Here is a 23,854-nt window from a genome sequence, read left to right on the forward strand (position 1 = left end):
CTTGGAGCGAGGAGCGGTTGATTTGTGTGTTTTGTCTGTACGAGGATCGAGCGGGGTGTTCAGATCTCCACCCCATATTATTGTGGCTTCCCTTTTCGATGTGATGTGGGTCTGGACCCAGTCAAAATTGTTGGAACCGTCGATGTTGGGGCCGTAGGAGTTGATCATGATTATTTCTTCCCCGTCTATGGTTCCTTGAACAAGCAGTGTTCTCCCTTCGGAATCACACTGGGTCCGAATTAGTCTGAAGTTTGTTGATTTACTGATGAGTATGGCGACTCCTCTTGCGTATGATGAAAACGAGGCGAAGTATCTGTGGCATCCCCACGTTTTCGCCCAGTGGTTTTCTGAGTTTGGTCGTAGATGTGTCTCTTGTATGAGAGCCACATCAACGTTGTGGCGTCGGAGGTAGTGTAGTAGCTTCCTGGTTTTGGAGGGCTGGTTGCCTCCTTTAATGTTCCATGTAGCTAATTTGAATTTTGCTTAGAGTTGCTGCATTGTTTCTGCTGCTCTGTCACTGTTTGGTGGTTTTGAGTGCTTAAGGCTATTTCTTTGGAGTGCACGTTGATCCGACAAGGATATTCGTGAGTCCAGGGTGGGGACATTGTTCTCGGTCGGGTTCGGGTGGGGTTGGGTTTGGCCCCAGTCGGTGCACGTCTAAAACTCTTGGCTTGTTTCTTCTGAGGACACTTTCCCCAACTTGTGTCCCATCTCCCCTTTTTCCCTCCCCGTCGGGCAACCCCCAACCCGCCTGAATGTGACCCTCCCCCAAGTAACATGGTGAACAGTGCTGTGCACGGGGCGCTGGTGCCCTCCAAGAACACCTATCCCGAGGTGTATATAACTGACTTTTGCTCATTTCCTGATCTCCTAAATCGAGCTGAATGTGGGGTGCTTTTCAGGGCGGATCGCTCCCATTCCTCTCCCTCGTGGTCTAGGCATTTCATGTAATGGGCGACATCCGATATTGTCGAGAAAGATGTTGGCTTCTTCTAGTGACGTGAAGAATTGCATTTTTTCAGCATGGAGGATGCGTAATTTAGCTGGGAAAAGCATTGAATATTGAATTTGCTCCTCTCGGAGGCGGCTTTTAACTCCACCAAAGGCTCTTCGGGACGCTTACACCGCTGGTGAAAAGTCGGGGAATATTTGGATTTTGTCGCCATCAAATTGAATGTCGCCTTTGTCCCTGGCCAACCTGAGTATTAGATCGCGGTCTCGGAAATTCAGCAGTTTGGCGATTATGGGGCGAGGTGCCGATCCTGGAATTGGGCAGTTGGTTGGGATCCTATGAGCTCTTTCAACCACGAATAGTGGCGAGAAGGTGGTTGATCCAAACATTTCTTTGCATAGTCGTTCCACGAAGTCTTCCATTTTTGCAGGATTTTGTTGCTCTCTGATCCCCACCAGTCTAATGTTGTTGCGGCGGCTGCGCCCTTCCAAGTCTTCGTTTTTGGCGACAATTTCTTTTACTTGACGTTCCAATGATGACACTTTGGAGGACAGGGACGTGGAGTTGTCTTCCAGATCGGAGACCCTCTGTTCAACGGAGTCGAGCCTCCGTGTTTATCAAGGCAGTGTTGTATTAAGTCGACTTTGGATGATAGGGTGTCAATTTTGGCATCGAGGTTGCCTATGCCTGTTTTGAGATCGAGCAGTATTTCTCGTATGTCGAGAGATTGGGGGGGCATTGACTCGGATTCCTGTTCCATGCTTGGTGATGGCGCTATCTCTCGATTCGTCTGCTTGGGAGTTTTAGCTATGGCGCCGGTTTCAAACATCAATTTTTGCTCCGATTTGTCCGTTTTGCCCATGCTGGTATGGATTCCCGACTTTGTTGGGTGTGGCGGCGAAGGGGACGCTTGTCTGGGTTGGGTGACAGTTGTGTGGCGCTGTGGTCGACGTGTCCCAATGTCGGGTTGCAGAATAACAGCAGAGGCCCTCCACGAGGTCACCGCTGCCGAGGAGTTGTCGCAGAGCGGTGTGGGCCCCAGCGAGGGGTTTTCCCGCTATGTTCTTTGTTTGCTTGACCGCGCTTGGGGCCTCTGCCGGCAGGGCGCCTCGGAGATGGTGGGGCCCGGGCCATGTAGATTTGGAAGGCTGGAGAGTTTGTGAGTTTTAAAGCACTTCCATGGCCGGGTCCAGATGGCCTGGGTGAGGCAGCCGCGCGGGCCTCCCGCTGGAGATGGGCCTGTGGTTGGGGCCGTTAGTGTTTCGAGGAGTCGTAGGCCTGTGGGACGCCCCTCCCATGGGGTCGGGCAGCCGTGCAGGGATCTGTGGGCCGTGGAAGAGACCAGGGGCGGCCGGGGCGCGTCTCTCCTACCTGGTGCCGTTGGTGTGTTCAGATGCGTTCCCTCTCTCTCCGGCTGGGTCTGGAGGGCTCTGTAGGCTGGATGCCAGCATCAGTGCCCTGACCGACCGAAAGGCCGATGGCGCAGGTGGGTCGGGCGGGATCTCAGCCGCCCCTGCTGTTCTCGTGCCGTGGATTTCAGGCCTGTCGCGGGTGCCACCTCCAAGGGGCCCGGGCGCCGCTCACCCCGCCTGGCAGCCTGTTCCTTGATTGAATCCGGGGGTGGTCACTCGGGTGAGGGTTCCGCTGGAGGGTCGGACACCCCTGCTGCCGCTGCATTGACCAGAATAATGGCGGACGGCGATGAAGTTGGTATCTGCCAGCCGTTAGAGACTTGGGGTATGTTATCAAGGCGGATGGGGGGGATTCGGGGGAGAATAAAGCTATTTCATCAGCATCTTTCTCGGGATCGGTGCGTAGCTCTCTAGTGAGCAGCCATCTTGGACGGCTCTCTAGCACCCTCTGTTCAATGGAATCCTTTGGTCCCGCTCATAGTTGTCTCTGGCTCTCCACCTCAGTTAGAACCATGTAAACAAAAAGTTACTTTTACCAATGAAAACAATGCAAATATCTTTTTGCAAGTGATATTGCACATGTCATTATGCTGACCTTCATCATTGTGACAGAACATTCCCAGATCCAGAAACATATGTTCAAGTTTGATTTGGGATTTCTTCATGGGTTAGGATAAGACATGACGTCTGTGTTCTTGCTAAGTGTGGACTTCAGGGGTAGTGAAGCACTCGGACTATAGATGTGATCAATGCTCTAAAAGTGAATTAATTCCAGTAAAGGATCTATAGGCATGGTGAACTGGTGGAACTCTAACTTTACCAAATATGCCCTTTCAAAAATGTTTGCGCAGTGGCTTTACAGAGCACATGTACAGGGAAATTGTAAAGATTCTACCCCTCAGCACACCTTCAGCTCGAACACAGGAAAATTGCTCAAAAAAACAATGGCTGCCCTAAGGAACCTCTGCCTCTGCAAGTATGCAATGAAACCTTTGAACCATCCCATAGTATTGGTGTTTTGATGTTTGGCCATTTGCATTAGAGTTCCTTTGTTTTGTAATCTTAATTATTCGATGTTTTCTATGAGAGCCAAAGACTACTCAAAACTACTTCCCGTTGGCTCATTCGTGGTCCTGAAATTTCATAGTGGACTGGTTTCATATGAAAATGTGGCAAAATCCTGCTTCCAAATGTCGGTCTCCGTGAAATAGTTTGATTACAAGAGTGCATCACCCTCAATGTTAGCTGCTCTCTTTTCCACAAGTAGATCAATGTAAGGGTTCCTCTGAGACTTCCCCATAGATCAGGGGCAACGTGCATGTCTTGAAAGCAAGATGATGTGGAGCAACACAGGTACAACCCCCGGATCTGCGCTTAGAAACCTCTGGGTATTAATCTCGTTCTAAATAACCAATTTCAATTACTCTGTCTGTCCGGCAAGGGCCATTTACAACTTTTTTGCAGCGCGGTGGACTAGTTGTACAACAATTGCCACTACTGGTTTCAAGGAAAGCTCACTCTTAAGTCTGTGTGCAACTTTTGCAGTGTTCAAGGATAGCATTTCTTGCATCTGTGATCTTGTATACACAAGGCCGAGTGCACTGGGTTTGAACCTGCTGCAGTTCAAGTACATCATTGCAGGTACTGCAAGAGTCCCTGAGCAGTTAGATAGTGATTCTCAGTCATCCAGGAAATTGCTCAATGCAAGATGAGGTATGTAGACAAAATAACACATGTGTGCACAAGTCCTCCTGGTCTTTAGGTAGCAGTGAGTAAAGAGGACCGAAGACGATCAAGTCTTGCAGTTTCTCCAAGAAATCATTTGACTTTGCTTAACCTTGGGATACTTTTTTAATGCATCTGTGCAGCCTTTTATTGAGAAGACTCCATGAGATCCATGCTGGACAATCTCGAGCTTCTCCTTTGCCCCTCAAAATCCTGGTGCCGAAAGTGACAGTGCTGCTCCTTGCGTCGATTGAACAGATGCATTTTTATTTTTACCAGGAGTAGCTTAGTTTCTGCATGTTACATGAAACGGTCATCACTGATATCGAAGAATGGCTGCTGGGTGATAGTAACACATGAATGGAGGCACGCACACATTTTCACAAAGATCATTCATGATGAAAACCCCTATTGTTTCATAGTTAAATTCTCCAATAGGACTTGTATAGAAAGACTGTAGAATTTTAGAGTATTTCGCAACTCTCGATGATAACCCGATTAAATTCCAATCACGAATTTGACTTTGGCAGCAATAGAACATGAGGGAATGTTTCACTCTTATCCAGTGCAGGAAAAAATGGCGTAACATTTGACTAAACAAAGTAATGTTTAAGGAACATCCAGCAAAATCTACCCCAGAAATGGCTGATACCAAATGGAGTTGGCACGGTCACGGTAGCTAAAATATAAATTTGATTCGGAGTTTTCTCTCTTTCCTCAATGTTAATGTAATAGTTTTAAGGACTGGGTTTGATTTAAAAATATTACCGAAGTGGCGTCCTCTATTGCGTTCCAGTCACAGCTTATCCAAACACAGCTGATGCAAAACCATTCCACCAGAACGTGGCTATCTTAAGTAAGCCTGACTGCGTCAAGCTTGCACGAAATCACCATCACTGACCGCTGCCATAATGCAACATTCCTTTCCAGGTTCACTGTACCGTGCATAAGGCCTTTTAGGGCACACACAGAGGCACCTAGAAATGCTGGCCCAATACTACTGAATCCTCCTAGATCATGGCAGTACCCTTCGACGACCATCGACGACCATACAGCATGCACATGGAACCGAGACAGTTGTGGATTTTCTGGTAAGAACACCATTTTGGAGTGAAATGGGCTCCAGTCAACAAATGACATGTTGGAGTGCCAATGAAAACTGCCCAGTTCAAGAGGTACTCCACACATGACTGGGCACTAAATTTGGGTGAAAAGTTTCAGGTGATTCAGCTTACATCTCTGAATTTTAGGTGCATTGACGTCACGTGAACTTTCCAAACAGAGATTAACTGAGAGTTAAGAAATGGGGGTCCTGCAAAGAATGACAGACTGCTGCGATTCAACAAAGTGCCCTGTACGATGCCCCTCTGTCATACTGCGGCCTGGCAGGCCGCAAAGGTCAGTGAGACATGTTAAACGGGTTTTCCATTTCCAGCACTCTTGCCCAAGAAATAGAAAAAAGGTTTAACTATTCCTAGGGTATTGTAGGGGTTGGGAGGCCATGGGGAGCAGTGAGGGTGTGAAGGGGGTAACTGATTCCTGTCCCCAAAGGTGCCCTGTGAATATTCGTGGGTCACGCAATCTTTAGCTTAGTTAGTCATTTGGGGATGGTCACCCAGCCTCACCGGGCACTAGAATAACTGCATAGTATTAAACTGGATCCCGGGACTTTTTTTTCACTTCCTTGTGTTTTGGTTAACAAAATGTGCACTTGTTCCTGTTGTCATTGTTGAATAAGGTTGACACTGATATTTCATATTTAAGCTTTATAGGCTCAGCCCGAGGGCACAAGCAGATATGGGCCCTGAAAACGGAGTAAAATTGGGTTAAAGGTCTGAGTGCAACTTTATTGGGCCAACACGGCCAGATGGTGGGATTTGTAAAGCTATTATAACCCACGTTGTTCATAAAGGTATACAACATATATACCTTTTAATTCTGCAGCCAACTTCCTGAGACTGAACAGGCAGATTTAGTGCATAAATCAATATGGGCAAACGCAGGGAATTGGCAAATGTTACACATGCAGTGCCGACAGCGCAGAACATTGGTGTTCTGAACAATCTGTGTGCTAAAATACCTATTCTACGAGCTTTACTTAAGTGTTATTGCCCACTTGTGCAGGCAGAACAGGTGCTTATTGCAGATATGCCCAGCAGATGAGGGCAGTGATATTGTTATATCCCAGGGTGGGAAGTGAAGTCTATTCTTCATTTCCATGGCATGGAGTTTGAATGACAGCAGGGGCGTTGCTAGGGGGGGGCAAGGGGGCTGTAGCCCCTGATCTTTTGGTTGTAGCCCTGGATAGAATCTCAGGAGCTACAGCCAAAAGACTAGCTAGCCCCCAGTCCAAACAGTTCCGACATCAGCTTAGCCCCGGGTCTTTTCCAGACCTAGCAACTCCCCTGAATGACAGGGTGAGAGAAGGTGAGGTGGACCGGCCAAAGCAGCGAGAGAACAATGGAGTGCCAGCGAGGATGGGTGGCGCCACCTACAAAAACGGTAAGTGTGGGTGAGAGGGCAGAAGGGTGGGGGAGCGTGGAGTGTCAGGAAGAAGGCTAGAATCCTGACAGATGTTAGAATCGTTGCTTGCTTGCCAAATATTGTCTGGAAGGCCTGGACCCTGTTTGGCTGTCAGGATTCCAACGTTTTACCAATGGTACTCATGGTTCTCATATGCCAGGGTTATAATCTGTAATATCCCAAGGGACTGCACATTTGAACTAAGGCTGCATGGCGCCATGAACAAACGCAAATGTTCCATATTAAAATATTTAGGTTATGATGTAGAGTACCCGTGGCTCTATTGGTCTGTTGAGTTGTATACCCGATGTAAACTACACAGCAGATACGATCTATTCATGAGTCTGCACCTTGCACTAATTGAGCAGAACTGGAAGTCATGATGATGAGTTCTACCCCTAGGTTAAGGATTAGATGGCCTTAACATTGAACATAACTGGTGGTTCCTTACAGATACGCTTTACTTTTCTGTCTATTGCAATTACATTAATAATGGCCCTCAATAGCAGTATTCAAGCCATAACGGCCTGCATGCCCCTTGTCAATGATAGCAATACAGAGTGCATCACAAGAAGAGGTCCAGGCTAGTTAAACCACATTCAGTGCCACTGATAATGCTTCATGGCAGCTGCTCTCAGGAGCTAGCGCCATAACATTGTTTTCATATAATTACAAGTCATGGGAACCCGAAACAAAAGCCTTTATATCCCCAAGATGCGACAGAAAGCTTAAGTCATTCTTTCAAACCCCACCTAATTTGCAATTCAAACGTGTACGTAAAATATATTTGCAACTCCCTACTGAAGACAATTACATTTTATGTGCGCCGAGGCGCTATTAGGGGATTGGGAAAGCATCATCGAGCACCATCTACATTTTTCCATTATCACAATTGTATCACACAACTAGTTGTGACGACTTTGCTGAGTGTTCCGAATCTCACTAAACACTGTGGGGCCGATTCATGGAATTTTCTGCGCAGAAAATAGGGTACTTGCATGCGCAACTGCATACAAATCCACCTTCGTCAATTCATGGAATCGAAAGTGCAGTACTTTTCCTGGATTTATGTGGAGTTCACGCTGGCTCAGCATGTCTGTGCTAGCCATGAAGGGCCTTGCACAAGACTCCAAGCAGAGAGTGGCCGTGGCTTGTGCAGAGGGCTGGGAAGGGGGAGGAACACCAAAAATGAGGAAGGAGTTGCAAAAAAGTGGATGTTCCGAGGGATGGCCTGCAGGCAGTCCCTCGCACGCCCACAATTGTGTGGTACAAGACGTATTCATGGATTCGATCACGCAACGTCTTGGCTTGGAAATGGCCACACAAGTCCTTTATACAATCCAGCACCCAAAGACTGGCATAAGTACACTTTTGCGTAGGATTTTCAGTGTGCAGGTCGAGTCGCATGTCAGATTTCGGGGTGCGTGTACTCAATCGGGGTTCAATGCAGCATAGCGGTGCGCGTAAGCAGTCTAGCGGGGTGCAGGAATGTTTTACGTGGGTTCGCACGCAAATTTCCCGAGTTATTGCCGAGTCCTGATTCTTTATATGCATGTTGTCGGGGTGACAGATACAGTTACTGTGGACTCTGCGCAGGTTCCCCAAGGCCTGCTTAAGGGGGACCCCACGCACTGTTTGAAGGGTGCATGTATTCGTGCTCGGGGAGCGTGCCAAGGTAGCTGATCTGGCCGTTTTTTGCTTTGCATGTGGGCGTGTCGGAGGCGTTCCAGCCGTGACTTGCGAATATGGTTACTTTGCACAAACAATTCCATTAATACACGTGGCACACATTTTTTCTTCTGCGCGTAGTCTAATACAGTCTCCTGCACAGCATGCAGCCCTTGTGTGATTTCAGCATAAAATTCCATGAATCGGCCCCTGTATACCGAGGGATTCAAATATCACAATGTATAAAATGGGTTTCTTTTTTCAAAAATCAATTGGGATGGATTTTTAACTATTGTCTTTTCCTTGGAGGTTGAATTTAGGATCCATTTGCACCCTTGCAAACTATTCTGTATAGGGATGCTCGTTTTATTAAAATTCTCAATGGAGAATTTTGAATGTGAAACTGTCGCTCATATTAGAACAGATTCTTGAAACACACAATAACAAACACCTCCCTTCTATCTTCTGAATGTGGGTGTCCCTATTATAAATTATTCCATGTCAGTGATGGCTGTTAATTATATCACATTTGACATGTGTTAATATTTCTTACAAATGAGCATGGGTGACCAAGCCATTCTGGACCAATGTAAATGTTTCTGGAGAGAGGTTTCTCCCCACCCTCAAATTTATTTTATGTAATGGGCTGAAATGGTGCATTTAAATCAGACTTTTTCAGGGAAAACTGGATAAAAATCCATAGAATGTGCCATCAATTCAGTAGGGTAGGATATGAACAAATCCAAAGATACATTCTGGGTCACCAACAGTCTACAGGAATATTCTAATATTTTCATGGTGCCTGTGCCGAAAATATGTGAAAACACTGCCAGTGTAAAACACTTTCATGTGGTGTATGGAATATATGCCAGCACTGCCACTGTAAAGCACATGCTTAAAATGCCTGTGTCTATCATGTATGCCGTATTCCCATGCAAAATGTTTTTAAGTGCTGATGTTGCCAAAACATATGGCAGTATTTTCCAGTGTATAGCTTTTCCATAAAGAAGCCATCAATATCACAATATAGGCTAGTGTGCCTCTGTAAATCACAATAATGGCGTGGTGCTAGTTCAGAGTCCTTTCATACATCATTGGCCCGTGCCGCATCACCGGGGTGTCAAAAAAGTAAGGAGGCATCAGAAAGACACGCATGCACACACTCACACCCACACGTAAACAGACTCGCTCTCTCACACTTATTCCAACTGTCCTGCCCTCACACGCCTTACATACATAAACACTTTTTTTTGTAAACTTACATTTCTTTTTCCACGGCGATGCTTGTGTCCTCTCTTCCTCCATTCAGAACTCCTCGAGGCCTCTTCCTCACAACAAATAGCAACGCAAGCAGCATGACGTGCAACCGGGCAAAAAGTGGGACATGAAAAACATGTATTATGGCTCCCTCGGCAGGGCACACCTATGGGCAGACATCATTGTCCCTGATGTAGGGAGGGAGCTCGACTCCAATGTGCCGGTTTGTGCATGGTGCTTGCTCACTGAAAGTACATGGCCTGAAAAATGGGTCAAAGAAGAACCCCCATGCATGGCAGTTCGGACAATATGTGTGCTGTGAGGGACAAGGAAGTGCGAGGGCCCGAGCACTGGGAAATGCTGGATGATGCCCGAGCAGTGACGTCCCCTCTGCCCCTCCATAGCTACATTACAGGTACAGTTTAAGGAAGAACAGTTTTGATTTCTTTCTGGAGAGTAGAAGTAAGGCAGAGAGTCAAGTATCTGGTGGCTTTATATTTCAGAATGTCACCGCTACACCTCTAAACTGAGGGGGTTGTGCAAGGAATCTGACTTAATACGTTTTAGTCATACTTTAAATAATTATTCTTTGATCCAATTTATGAAAAGTCACACCATTTTGATTCTCCAAGAACACTGGATTCTCTCTACATTCGTGCTTGATGGATACCATGCAGTTATTCAACTGGCTGTGCAGCCATGCAACCAAATAACGGACACCCTTCCAGTGGCCGGCTCATTGCTATTAAACTAACATCCTTATTATACTGTGAAGTCCTTTCCAATAGAACACATGGAATTTTGGCTCAATCATTAAAATTAAGTATGGGACTGGCCAGAACATATTTTTGATCGTTAACATTTAATGGAATCCTGTCAAGTCCCCTTTGTTTTAATTTTTAGATCAAATCAATCGAATTTTAAGTGAAGATTGTGGTAAACTGGAGAGTTAAGATGTGATTGTAATTGGAGATTTCAAATTCGATTGTGGTCCGGCCCTCGACCCTAATTCTTATATTTCCCATGGCCTTCCATATACGCAGACTGTTAAATGTATGAATGGGAAAAAAAGGATCGACGTTATGCAATCTTGGTCTCTCCAGATGGTTAATAGAAATGTGGTGGGTGAAACACCCCATCACAACAACTTGAGAAATTGGATTGCAGAAGATTGCATTGATTATGTATTTCTTTCAACAAAGCTGTTTGAGGACTGTAACCGATTTTTAGTGCAGCCCACCAAACATAGTGACCATGTATTTCTTGTTGGGAAATTTAATGTTGCTATGAGTAAGTACTTCTATCTGTCCCCATCTTGCTAACTTAGACCTTAATGCACAAAGTAATTGTGTTGCGCTAAGGATACATAATATTACTGCCTTTGCGACTTTTATGTAGAATCAGCAACCTAAATGAAAAGTTGGGGAATTGAGGAAGAGGAAGACACAGGTCTTTGACCAAGAAGTCCAATTAATGAAGAAACAACTTTAGACGGAGGTGAGGCAAGTATTGAAATCATCAGCAGTCGACCATGAGAAGGGAGTACTTATTTTCCTTCTCAGACAGAAACATAAGAACTGTCTTTGAAGCCATTGCTTTGTTGCACTTTTAGATACCAAAACTAAAATATTCACCTCCCTAATTCTTTGTGAACTAGAACATTGGGCGGAAAGTACAGGGCATCTAAGTAAATTCCAGATAGGTTTCAGGAAAGGGTTAGGCACTACTGTTAATGGTTTCATCTTAAATGGCTTTCAACACAAAGCATGCTCATCTAATACTCCACCGATTTATGGTGCATGCACTGACTTCTCATTGGCATTTGACACTATAAATAGAATAGCCCTCTGGAAAAAATTAGATGAATGAGGATTACCAACATCATTGCTTTCTACACTGCAACACCTACATTCGGATACTCACCTCCAAGTTAGGATTGATCAGGGGGGAGCTGTTTCACATAATATATTGACATATGGGGGTCTGCGGCATGCATGTGTACTAGTTTCCAGCCTTTTTAATATGTATGTATCTGAGGTGTCCTAGTTTATAACCACCTTTTTCTTTTGGGCACCTAAACTAAATAGTTTAAAAATATTCAGGTTGGCATATGCTGACGATATTATTATTCTTTTAGGCCCTACTCAGGTAGGTCTCCAGTGTCTACTCTCTGTGATAAGTCAATATGCTGACTGCAACAATTTGGTTATGCTAGCAGATCTAACATTTTAAGATTCACTTCTAATGTAAACAATCCTCAAAGATTCGCCTGGAGAATGGGAGCTATACCATCAGAACCTGTTACTCAAATAAAATACCTAGAATTCACATTGGACTCATCATTAAACAAAAATATTTATACCAGAGGTTTGTAGTACAAGTAATGGTTTTAGTTTCTGAACAGAATATTGTTGTTTTTCTATAGCTCACCTAATCAAATTTTATATAGTGAAAGCCATGCCAGTGATTTTGTACAGATTGGAAGTTAATCATGTTATTTCTGAATCTATAATTGGTGAATTAGAGAATAAGATATGGAAGAAGGATTTATGTTTACCTGTGTGCCAATAAGCATTTTCCGTTTTGAACTGGGATACCTTTCACTTTTTGTTTCATTAGAATGGAAAATGTAATTCTTTTATAGGAAGATCTTAACCACCTCGGAAAACTCTTTACAAGTAATATGTGTTCAGATCCAAAAGGTAGCTTTCTGCATGAGTTTAAAATGTGGAGTCAGGCAATATTGAGTACTATCCCGGTTCCAGTCAATTTATTAATATCAAATCTTCTTGCTTAACTGTTGTAAAACAATTGGGAAACAAAGTTATTACAAACTTTATAGTCATATTCCTAAAATTGATAAGCCATTACATTGCCAAGATAAGTTCTGAACGCTATCTGGAGAACAACATTTCAAACGTTAAGATTAAACAATCAGCCAACTGGGGAAATATTGCACTTGCGGAAAAGTTTGAAGGCCACCGAAGAGGTTGAATGCTCTTGTGGAATTTGAACTGCTGCTCAAAGACATAAGCCTTTTTTGCTTGTTTGTCCACATTTAGCTGTACATTGATTTTGGGCAAGAACTTTGATCAAAATATTTAGCTGTCAGTGGATGATTACTGGCTCTGTTTTTCTTGTGGAAATGAACCTCAACTAACAATTGCTATTTTAAAATTAAAATATTTAAAATGTATTAGGCTAATTAATGTTGGAAGTAGGATTTGCTACATTTCGTCTACCCTTCTATTATTCTCATTGTTACTGCTTTATTGTTTTTATTGCAAGAGCAGTTTTTTTGCTGGTTTGTGGCTGGATATTCTTATATGATGGGACTAGATTTTTGGAAGCATTATTTTTCTAAGAATGCTTCGTTTTTTATCAAATGTAATGTTTTATAAGTTTTATTACATCACATGTTTTAATTGGTGATTATTATCAATATGTTCATTTTGTTGGTGTGGCATTCTTTTGTGTAAGTTTTAGCCTTGTAAGCCAATATCAAAATAAAGATTAAAAAAAAACAATTAAGTTATCGATACACAACACCAATGCCTTAATCTGTCACTTTTAGTCGCTAAATCCATATTTGTTAAACGAGAACCATTATAAGTGACTTTTATGGATTTAGAAACTCAATTCTGTTCTTCTAATCAATGTTTACTTTGGGCTATACTCCAGGAACAAGGAATTCCACCTAGTATTCTAAAAATGTTACCCTCTTCATTTGGAAGCAACTCTGTCATTGTCTGGTATATCACAAAATGGTTGGCAACAACATTATTCTCTACTACATGTGGAGTCTGCCAGAGATACATTCTCAGTCCCCTTTTATTTTACCTTTTTACCAATTCTTTGTATAAAACATTGGTACAGATTATTAAAAAAAAACGGGGCAAATCTGAGATAAACCACAAATGTGCCAAAAACAGATGTGACACATTCACAAAAGTCTGCATCTCAGGGATGTGCCAGTTGATAAAAGAAGTGAACAATGTGTTCAAAAGATGCCCACATTGGATGGAAAGCATGCAAATACACCAAATTAGGCATTGTGATTAATCTTATGACGCCATCACTCCTTTCCCTTAGATAGCTTCTCCATACGTGGCCTGGTGACAGCACCTGCTAACTTATCCTGACTCTGAGGGTGGCTATATTTGATTCAGTGGCTGCAGGTGTTGCAAAATTCGGCAGCTTGTCTGGCTGTTGGTGTGCCATGGATCAGCTCGGCTATGGCAATTTTGACCAAATTACACTGGCTTCCATTGGCTAAACATATTGAGTTTAAGACTTTATGTTTGGTCAACCGTGCCTTCTATGCACACAGTCCTGGCTTTCTGCAGGAGAAACTCCATCCGTATCTGCCGTGCAGGAATCTCCGCTCAGTGACATCTCTGAGAGTGATAGAGCCTCGGGCCAGGTTAGCTCGTGTAGGGGGCCGCTCCTTTTCCGTGGCTGCAGCTACTCTGTGGAACTCTGCTCTTCTGTGGCTGCGGGACCTGGAGGACCATCTCTCCTTCCATCGGGCTCTGAAGACACATCTTTTCACTGTCTAACTACTGCTTTTTCTGGTCTTATTAAACTGCTCAGCGCCATGAGGCCCTTGTCAATGTAGGTGCGCTTTATAAATGCTTTTTACATTACATTACATTACATATATGAGGGAGGACTACATGGGGGCAGGCAACCCTCAGGGGATGGCATAGCATCCTCAGAGGAAGTAACATATCCCCCATTACCTTTTAGGGATATTCCCTCTCTACCACATGCCTTGATGTCATATTGTAACAAACTCCATCAACCACTTGCTAAGCCTGTGGCCAGTATTCCTCAATACCACAGGGAAAACAGCATGACAGAAACTGGGACGAGGAAGAAGCAAGGAGTAATAATGATTACTCCTAAAGAGAACCAACACCAACCTCCTCAATATTACATGAAATATGACATGACAGAAACTGAGATGAGGAAGAGCCAATGAGTAGTAATGTAATTCTTATTTTATTTATTTATGTATTTATAAAGCGCCGCAGCCCGTGGTCATCAGGGCGCTAACAAAGAGACGTGGGACAACAAAAGAAGACGGGACAAGCTTCAGGTGACTGGTCGAGGTGGGTTGGGTTGGTTACTTAAACAGAACCGTTTTCAGGTTTTTTCTGAATATCAGATAGTTGGGCTCAAGTCGAAGATCGAGTGGGAGTCTGTTCCATTTAGTCGTGGCTAGACTGGGAAAGGCTCGGCCCAAGCCATTTGATTTGTTTACTTGTCCAGTTTGGATCAACCCTTGGTTTCCTGATCTTAATGTTTGGTTGGGTACGTAATGCCTAATTTGTTTTTTGAGATAGTCGGGGCGAAACCATAGAGACAGTGGTGGAACAGAGACATGGGGCCTCATTACAAGTTTGAAGGTAGCCATGGACCTATTAGCTCCATGGCTGCCTCCAAACTGCATCCTTTACCAGGTTCCTGCAATGAGGAATAACCAGGTCATTCCGACATAGGAGGACCCGGTAATTCCTCCTTGCAGGAACCCATCCCCCCGTAGGGCTCAATGGGAATGGGGAGGGAGGTAATAACGGGCAGATTACTCCCTCCCTCTTCCCCTCGCGGGACCCGGAAAAGACATCTGGTTTAACCAGACGTCTGATCCGGGTCCCACGAAGGGAACGTCGTAATACGTGCTCCCGGAATGAAGGGCCCCTTCATTCCGGGAGCGCAAGGGTTGTAATGAGGCCCATGGACTTGAAAGAGATACGGTCCTCTATGGAGAGCCAGTGAAGAGTGTTTCTTTCGTCAGAGATGTGATCTCTATTGGATTTGCCCGTGATTGTTCTTATTGCATTATTTTGGATGACTTGGCATTGCTTGAGGCATTTTTTGGAGGCACCTAGCATAAGGGAATTTCCATAATCTAGTCTGGATAATATGATGGCTCTAGCGATATTGGAGCTGTTTTGTTGACTCAGGTGGGGGTTTATTTGTTTTAACAGTCTTTGATGGTATTGACATGTCTTTTTAAGATATGCCACCTGTGCTTCTGCTCCCAGTGAGGCCTGCATCTAGAGTCTTCACTTTTTCTGAGACCACTACTGGTGAGTCTTTGATGTAGAAGGTTGCATAAACTGGATATAGTTTTGCTCTTGCTTGAGGGGATCCGAAAACCATAAGTTCAGTTTTCCCTCCAATGAGGCACATCCAGTTGTATTTCATCCAGGCCTCAATAGAGATGTAGACTGAATTGAGCCTATCATTGTGCGTGGTGTGGAAGCCAGTCAGTTCTAATACCAATTGCGTATCATCTGCGAAGTTCGTGAAGAATATACCCAGGTTGGTCAGAGACAACGCATATAGATGTTAAATAGCAGTGGTGAAAAACTAGCTCCTTGAGTGATTCCGAGTCTGCCTGCTGAGAGGCCGATGAGTGGTCACCCCATTGGATCCTGGAGCTCCTATTTCCTAGGAAGGAAGCTATCCATTCAATTGCATCCGGGCAGCAGTTGCCTGACTTCTCTAAGGCCTCTTGGATCTTCTGGTGATCTAGCATATCAAAAGCTGCCGAGAGGGCCAGCAAGATTAGTAGTCCAGATTTGCCTTTGTCTATCACTCCTAGCATTTTGGTCTGGAGGTCCAGTAGGGCCGATTCTGTGCTATGGGCCTCTCTGAAGCCTGACTGTTGGGTGTGTAGTAAATTGTTCTGATCGATATATCTCTGCAGCTGGCCTGTAGCAATCTTATCTAGAATCTTGAGGAGAAAGTTCCAATTCGTAATGGGCCAAAGATTGACTGGGTCCCGTTGGTCTAAGTCATTTTTTTTTACAAGTGGTGTCACTGTCACTGCCTTAATGGATGTGGGTACCTTGCGGTCTCTAAAGGAGGAGTTAACCATTCTACACAGAAAAGTGGCTGCAAGGACTTTGGTTATTTCTTTTACTGTGGTTTAAGTGAATTGGAATTTGCTCAGTTCTGAGTGAGTGGTCTTGGTTTCGTGGTTGGGTTGAAATGAAGATTAATTGGATGTGGAGCATGTTTGGATTTTCACTCGGGCTTTCATGTCTTTGGGGGTCATTATGAGAATCCCGCTAAAAACGGAGTCATTACCGGCATGCTGGTAATAGCGCATCCGTGCACCCTTAATGCCGCTAATAGCAGCTGATTACGAGTGCGCGAGCACGCGTGAACCCCCATGCCGGTAATGGCTGCACCGCCATGCCGCTAAAGGCCCTCCAACCCCCCGATAGCGCCATCCCGGGACCCGCTGATACCACCTCTGCCAAGGAGCAACCCCTTAATAACGACCCGGTAATAAACATCATGGAAATACCGGGCTCGTGATACGGGACCCGGAAGTAACATCATCGCGTCGGAACGGGAAATGTGCTGGCGGCCATCTTTAAAAACACAATCCATTGCAATCCTCCCAATCCAGCAGTGCTACAGAGTAGAGAGCAGGGCCATACCATCCAGCATGCCCAAGGCTACCCGCAAGACTACCCCCTGCCTGCGCAAGAAGCGCTTCTCCGACGAGGAGCTCAACATGCTGGATGATACTCTTGCAGCCCATGCAGGTGAGGTGTTCGCAAACAACCTCAAAAGGGAAGTCCAACTAAGAAAAAAAGAAATATGGGAGGAGGTTGCGCATAAGGTGACAGCGGTTGGCACCACCCCTCGCATGGTCAAAGACTGTAAAAAGCGTTTGGATGACTTACGTCTCCGGGTCTGTAACATCCTGGCATCTAATCGCAAGGAGGCCATGGCCACAGGTGAGGGTGCCCACTCACCAGTAAAATTGATGTGCTGGGAAGAGACCTGCAGCACCACCATGCATATGGAGTCCATAGAGGGCTTTGGTGAAAAGGAGACGGGTGCGGTGACATCGGGAGATGGAGGTGAGTGGCCCCGCAAACACCAGTAGGCCAAACCATGACGTAGTACAACTGATGTGAAAGTGAGCCAAGCCAATGCACGGCCCATCATACACACATATACAGATCCATGTCCAGATGGAGGCCCAAACCCTGGCACAATGAAATGCATGCTGTGTGCCAATCCCATTACCAACAGACACCCAACACACAGGGACCATTCGCATGTCACACATCACACAAACTGCAATACAACGGTATGCCACCTGGTACACATCAGTAGCGAATGGAGAAGCCACGGCTTATGCCAATATGCCCCCCCCTTTAAAGTACCCTTTGTGACACACCTATAAGAATGCAATGCATGAGAAATGAAATACTGGACAGCACCAACTCATGCATCTTGCATTGAACACTATCACTGATGGCCTGCATCTCTTGTTCCCCCACAGGCACTGATGCAGAAAGTGAAGGGCAGGACCCTGCCCCAACTTCTTCTACACACAGGGCCAGACCAAAGGGCACTGGGCCTTCCACCTTCGGGGCAGCACCGCGGGCCAGAGTGCAACCCAGGGCACCAGTGCAGGCTAACCCGGCTCAGGAGGAGATCACAGCAGCAGACGAGACTGCAAACACAGTGTCTGGAACAATTGCAGAGGGAGAGGCTGACGGTACCCAGTCCGCTGCCACCTGTTCGGTAGGTGAGGCAGCAGCCACAGCCCCCCTCAGCGACCAGGATGTGCAAGTGGAGGAATACCAGGACATTGATGACACCATCCATGTGGAATTTCCACATGCACCAAGCCCCTAGTCCACCCCCCACCACTCCACACAGGGCACACCTGCATGCCCCATGCAGGTACCAGCGGCTCTACTAAGGAGTCTGCATCTATCCAGCACATCAGAGGGCAGCCCTGTAATGGTCAACCCAGCCACAGAACCATCCACCTCCACAGCCCCCACTGACATGGAGGCATGCCTGACCAGGGTAGAGGTCTGCCAGGACTCCTTGATTGAACTGGTCCGCCAGTATGTGGCCGAGGGTGAGCAAACATGCCGCGAAATGAGGGAGGCAAATGCGGCTACCGTTAATGCCATCAACACGAGCACCATACTCATCCGTGACAGCCTAGGGGCGGTGACGCAGGTCTTTAGCCGGATGCTGGACCATTTTCAACAGCAACAACCTGCATTGGCAGTGCCACATCCAACCACCTCCACCCCGTCATCCGCACCTGCCAGCTCAACTCCCTCAAGCCCTGTGCGGATGATGAGGCGTAGCACAAGGCACACCGACATGCCGCCCCCAGACTCGAAAAGAGGCCAGAAATAGCCGGTCCACCCATATCGTGTGTGGGATGACAATGGGTGAGGGGGAGGTGGGGTTGGTGGTGTTTGGGGGGTGTTAGGGGTGTTTATTGGTGGGTGTTAGGGGTGTTCATTGGGGGGTGTTAAGGGTGTTTGGGGGGTATGGGGTGTCAGGGTTTTTTTGGGGGAGGGGGTGGGGAGGAGGGCGTGTGAGAGGTGGAGGGATGATGCACTCTTTTGTTATTTTTTCTAATACACCCGTTGTGTGCAAATTCATTTCATGACTGGACATTGTTCATTTTGTGTGTGTTTAATCAATTCATGACAGCGCACAGTGCCCAACTCCCCACACACCCTGTGTCCATGTCCACACGATCCCAGTGCCCAGAGTAGTACTGACACATAAACATCAACGTCCCTGTGGGTCCGAAATAATCGTCAATCAGTGATTGGCGCACAGCACGGCCATCTTGTGAATCACGAACTGGCAGGGGTGCTGCTTCTCCTCCTTCATCATCCTCATCATCCTTACCCGGTGCATGCAGGTCAATGTCAGGTGGCAGTGGTACGTTTCTCCGGATGCACATGTTGTGCAGCATGACACACACCATTGTGATCTTTGCCACCTTCTCAGGCCCATAAAGGAGTGCTCCACCAGACCTGCTGAGGCAGCGGAACCGTGCCTTCAACAGGCCAAAGGTCTGCTCAATCACAACACAGGTATGGGTATGAACCAGATTGTACTCCTCTTCGTGCCTGTTCTGCGGGTTCCGTACAGGGGTAAGTAGCCACGGCTTCAAGGGATAGCCACCATCACCTGCATGGGAGCACAATGAGGTATGTGTGAGTCAAAATGTTACCTGACACCTTTAGGAATCACTGCCATGGCTGCAGCAGTTTGGTATTAACATGCACATGGTGGCCTGCTAGTGCGTCTGGCATGTTGTCATTGCTGTGCAGCATTGGTCTTATGTATGGCATTGATGTGTCATGTTCAGGTTGGAATATTTAGGCGAACAGTGTATAGCTGTAAGTACATTGTCCACTCACCGCCCATTCTCAACCAGGTGGAGTATGCACCCCCCCCAATCCCACCCAGGTGGAGTATCCATCACCCCTAATCCCACCCAGGTGGAGTATGCATCCCCTCCCAATCCCACCCAGGTATAGTATGCATCCCCCCCAACTCACAACCCCAATCCACTGCCATGGCCCAGTCAGGCAACTTACCGAGCAGCCAGGCACATCATCCAGCATGTCGCTTCATGTAGCGGGGTAGCATGGAGTTACACAGCACCATAGCATCATGTGTAGATCCGGGATATCGGGCGCAGCAATGTGTGATGATCTTGCTGGAGTCACATACAATCTGCATATTGATGGAGTGGTATTGCTTGTGATTGCAGTACACCGCCTCATTGGCATGAGGGGCCACCAATTCTACATGGGTGCAATTGAGGGCACCAACGCAATTGGGCATGCCTGCCAGTGCATGGAAGCCTACTTTGGTGTCAGCGAGCTCCTGACCAGTTCGTGATCGGGAAATGTGGATGCTTGCATGCTTCAGGAGGGCATCAAGCACTTGGGTCAGCATGCGAGAAAATAGTGGTTGTGATATGCCATGCAGCAGCCCCACTGTGTGGTGCCTGTGGCCAGGAAGTGGAGCACAGACACCACCTTTAGTAGAGGGGGGATGGCAGTGCGTATTTCTATCAGGCTGATGATGCCATCGTGTATCATGTCCGCTATGGTGGTGATGGTGTCCCGGTCCAACCGGTACAAGGTGTGGATCTGCTCAGGGGTTAGATTGAATGAACTGGCTCTGATGCGAGGGATTAGTGGCTGCTTACTTGGTACCTCTGGTTGCACTGGTGAGACTTGCTGGGCCTGTCTTACCCTCCTTCTCCTCTTGCGTCTCCTCTGTACTGCCTTTTGTTGTAGTTGTAGTTGTTGTTGTTGTTGCTGTTGTAGCAGTACAGGCATGTCCTCCGGCCGCATGATTGCAACAGCTAGTGGTATCATTTTGGTGTAGCAAGGGGTGTGGTGTGTGGGTGTGCTCCTTTTGTACTGGGACAGGCTCCATTGACTCCACCTGTGGTGATTGTGTGCACCTGTGGCAGTTGCCTACACTGCAGGTGCTATTTACGGGTGGTCCGCGATGCCTGTATTGCCGCCGTCATGCAGGCCCTAATTACCGCCTTCGGGATGCCGGTAAGTGCATGCCTGCATAACTTGTGATGTCCTCCTGTTAGCGGCATCCCGGTATTTCCGCCATGAAGGGGCGCGTGTACACGGGCATGCCCGTGAGAAGGGGCATGGTATGGGCGGTGGCAGTATTGCCGGGTTGTGGGCTAGTAATGGCCCGGACCCGTTAACAATGCTGGTAATACCATTCTGCCTTCCTTTTTTCATTACCTCCATGCTCGTAATGAGGCCCTTTGTTATGAAACGCTGTTTGTACCAATTCACAGTCTCCTTGTGACAGCTTGAATGGGAGTGACAAGGTAGCAAGTTTGTCAACTGATTTGAGGATTTGAAAAGTTTACCTGTTGAGTTGTCTGCTGAGTTAATTTGGTCATTGTAGTAGCTTTTTTTGCCAATGTCAGTTTTTCTCCGTATGTCTGATCTAGCTTCTTCCAATTTTTTTTGTTACTATCCGAAGGGTCTTTAGACCATTTCCTTTTGGCTTTTCTCTTTGCCTTTTTCAAGCCATCGGTTTCAGTATTGAACCAACGCTGATGGTTTTTATTGGGCCTTACTAGTTTTTGTTTGAGGGGGGCGTATTAGTCGAGAATTCTTGTGAAATTATCACTGTAAATGGCTATCAGTTTTTCACATGAATCTTCTTCATTTGTGGTATTCAGCATGTGAGCAATGCCTTGCTCAAGATGGTCTGGTGTAATCTTTTTAAGATTTCTACTTAGGGTAGTTATTGGAGTGTTATTCAATTTTTTTATATTTTCTTTGGGGGTGAGGTTTAGCTCAATTTTGTAATGGTCAGATGATATACATGGATGTGTCTCAAGTTTAGTGGTATTGATGTTATTGGAAATGATCCAATCAAGTTAGTTTCCGCTAATACATGTGGGCTTGGAGTTCAGGACGTGATAGTCAATAGTGGTTAGCTCTTTTTCGAGAGAGATTGCAACTTTGTCTTGAGGGTTTCCTTTACACCTAATGAGATCTCCCAGTAACAGTGTGCCTTTGTTGGGTCCCTTTAGGGTGTTCAGTATGTGGACTAGCTCGTCATTAAAGTAATGGTTAATCCTAAAGAAAGGCACTGCCAGTGGTCTAATTGTTTGGGACAATCTAATTTGCTGGTCATGGTTCAAAATCATGCCAGAAAGGGAAAATGGAGTTCTCCAGCGCAAGGCAGAGAGAGTAACCAGCAGTGTTGCAGAAGTCCTTATGGCAGAAAGGAGCGAGAAGGAAACCTCTGCTGCTACATGCTCAGGGCAGGTTGGCGGAGGCCGTAGCAGGACGCAAGAAAGCAAGTTGTGCTTTCTGAGTGCATAGGGAGCTGGAACCATGAACAAATACCGAATGCCTATCAGAGGTGCTTGCAGTGGCCGTTAGAGATGCAAGAGCCAGAGAACCACCTAATGTTGGATCAGGAAAGCCACAGAAGCACAGGAAGCAAACCGATGAGGCCAGGGAAAGGGTTGGGACACCAAAGCAATGTCAGGCAAGAGAACACTTATATGCGTCGCAGGGGCGGACAGTTCGATTTAGAAAGACCGCTCTGTGATATCACAGATCGGTCTTTCTTAATTAATCTTTTTTTAATCGATTTTTTTAAAACTATATTTTGACTTATCAACACAATATAAACCAAATATTATATATATGCTGATTGTAATGCCCTATGTGACTAAGTAACATTTTACTATTTTAGTCTGTTTTATGAAATTAGTTTTATTGTTATATTCAAGAAATTGGATTTGTATTTATGGATTTTGTATTGTGCTCTGTGTTATGGGATTTTTGTATTCCTGCATAAACATGACATGACTAACTATATCCATTACACTGCACTATTTTGGGGGGCGTGGCCTGGGCTCATGGCGTGAGGCCGCGTTTGAGAGGAGCTCCTGCCGAGATCCTTTGTGATCCTGTGAAAATACATGAAAAATAGAAAATCAAGCATCCACGAGCACACCCACCGAAGCTGCAACCGTTTCCCCGACCCCCTGACTGTAACGTGGTCAGTAATAAGAAGAAGGCTGCGGTGGAAAGCAGCGGAGAAGAGAGGCCCCTGCAACCCTAAAATGGCGGACTCAGCACGCGGGAGATGAGGAGAGGGAGCGGAAAGAGCTACTAAAGGAAGCAGAGGCGTGAGGTGAAGAGTGCGTCCAAGCATCGTGGTCAGTCTGAGACAGGAAGTGCGGCTCTGCACACTGAAAGAAGCAAGGCGACTGAGCACCTGACGGCCCGCGGACTGCGGCCCCAACAGGCTGTGTCACACCAGAGCCAGGGAGCAGAGGATGCGGCACGCCAACCCAGGAAGTGGGCACCCGGCGAAGTGGGAGCTCTGACGTGGAAGCAATCGGGTGGAAAAGGAGCACGCTACAGCGAGGCAGTGAGATAACGGCCAAACAACACACACTGGAGACAGCAGGGACCCCACAAGGCCCCCGCACTAGAGGTGTACACACAACAGCACCCAGCATCCCCAAAACAAGAGACCGTCGAGAAGACACCTGCAAGCCGGATCGGCTGAAGATCTGACCGGGAAGGGGTAAGGCAGCCGCACAACCGATCGCGAGGCGAACACCCAGCACCACAGGGCCTCGAGGCTAATCGCTTAATCAAGCAACAGGCAAGGCGGAGAGAGGGCGAACCCAGGACCACCCCAGAGTCACTGAAGAGACATAAAATGGGCCCCGACCGAAACAGACCACAGCGGCTGACTACAGTAAGGGCTTCCCCACACCGCACCGGTTGGGGCCCGAGTGCACAAGGCTGGACCGTTCCGCTAAGCACCAACACGTCAACCAGCAAGGCCGATGCACCGGCAGAGGGCAGCGAGCAGCAGGAGCCCCAAGCCGACACCGGGGACAGAACCGGCGAACTGAGAAGAGAGGGAACGAGCAGAGCTCGCACTTAGCCGTGGACACACAGGGCAGCTGGAAAAAATACCTTGC

The sequence above is a fragment of the Ambystoma mexicanum genome, chromosome 8 (genome assembly GCF_040938575.1).
Source record: "Ambystoma mexicanum isolate Mex_15411 chromosome 8, UKY_AmexF1_1, whole genome shotgun sequence".
In the NCBI taxonomy this organism is placed as follows: domain Eukaryota; kingdom Metazoa; phylum Chordata; class Amphibia; order Caudata; family Ambystomatidae; genus Ambystoma; species Ambystoma mexicanum.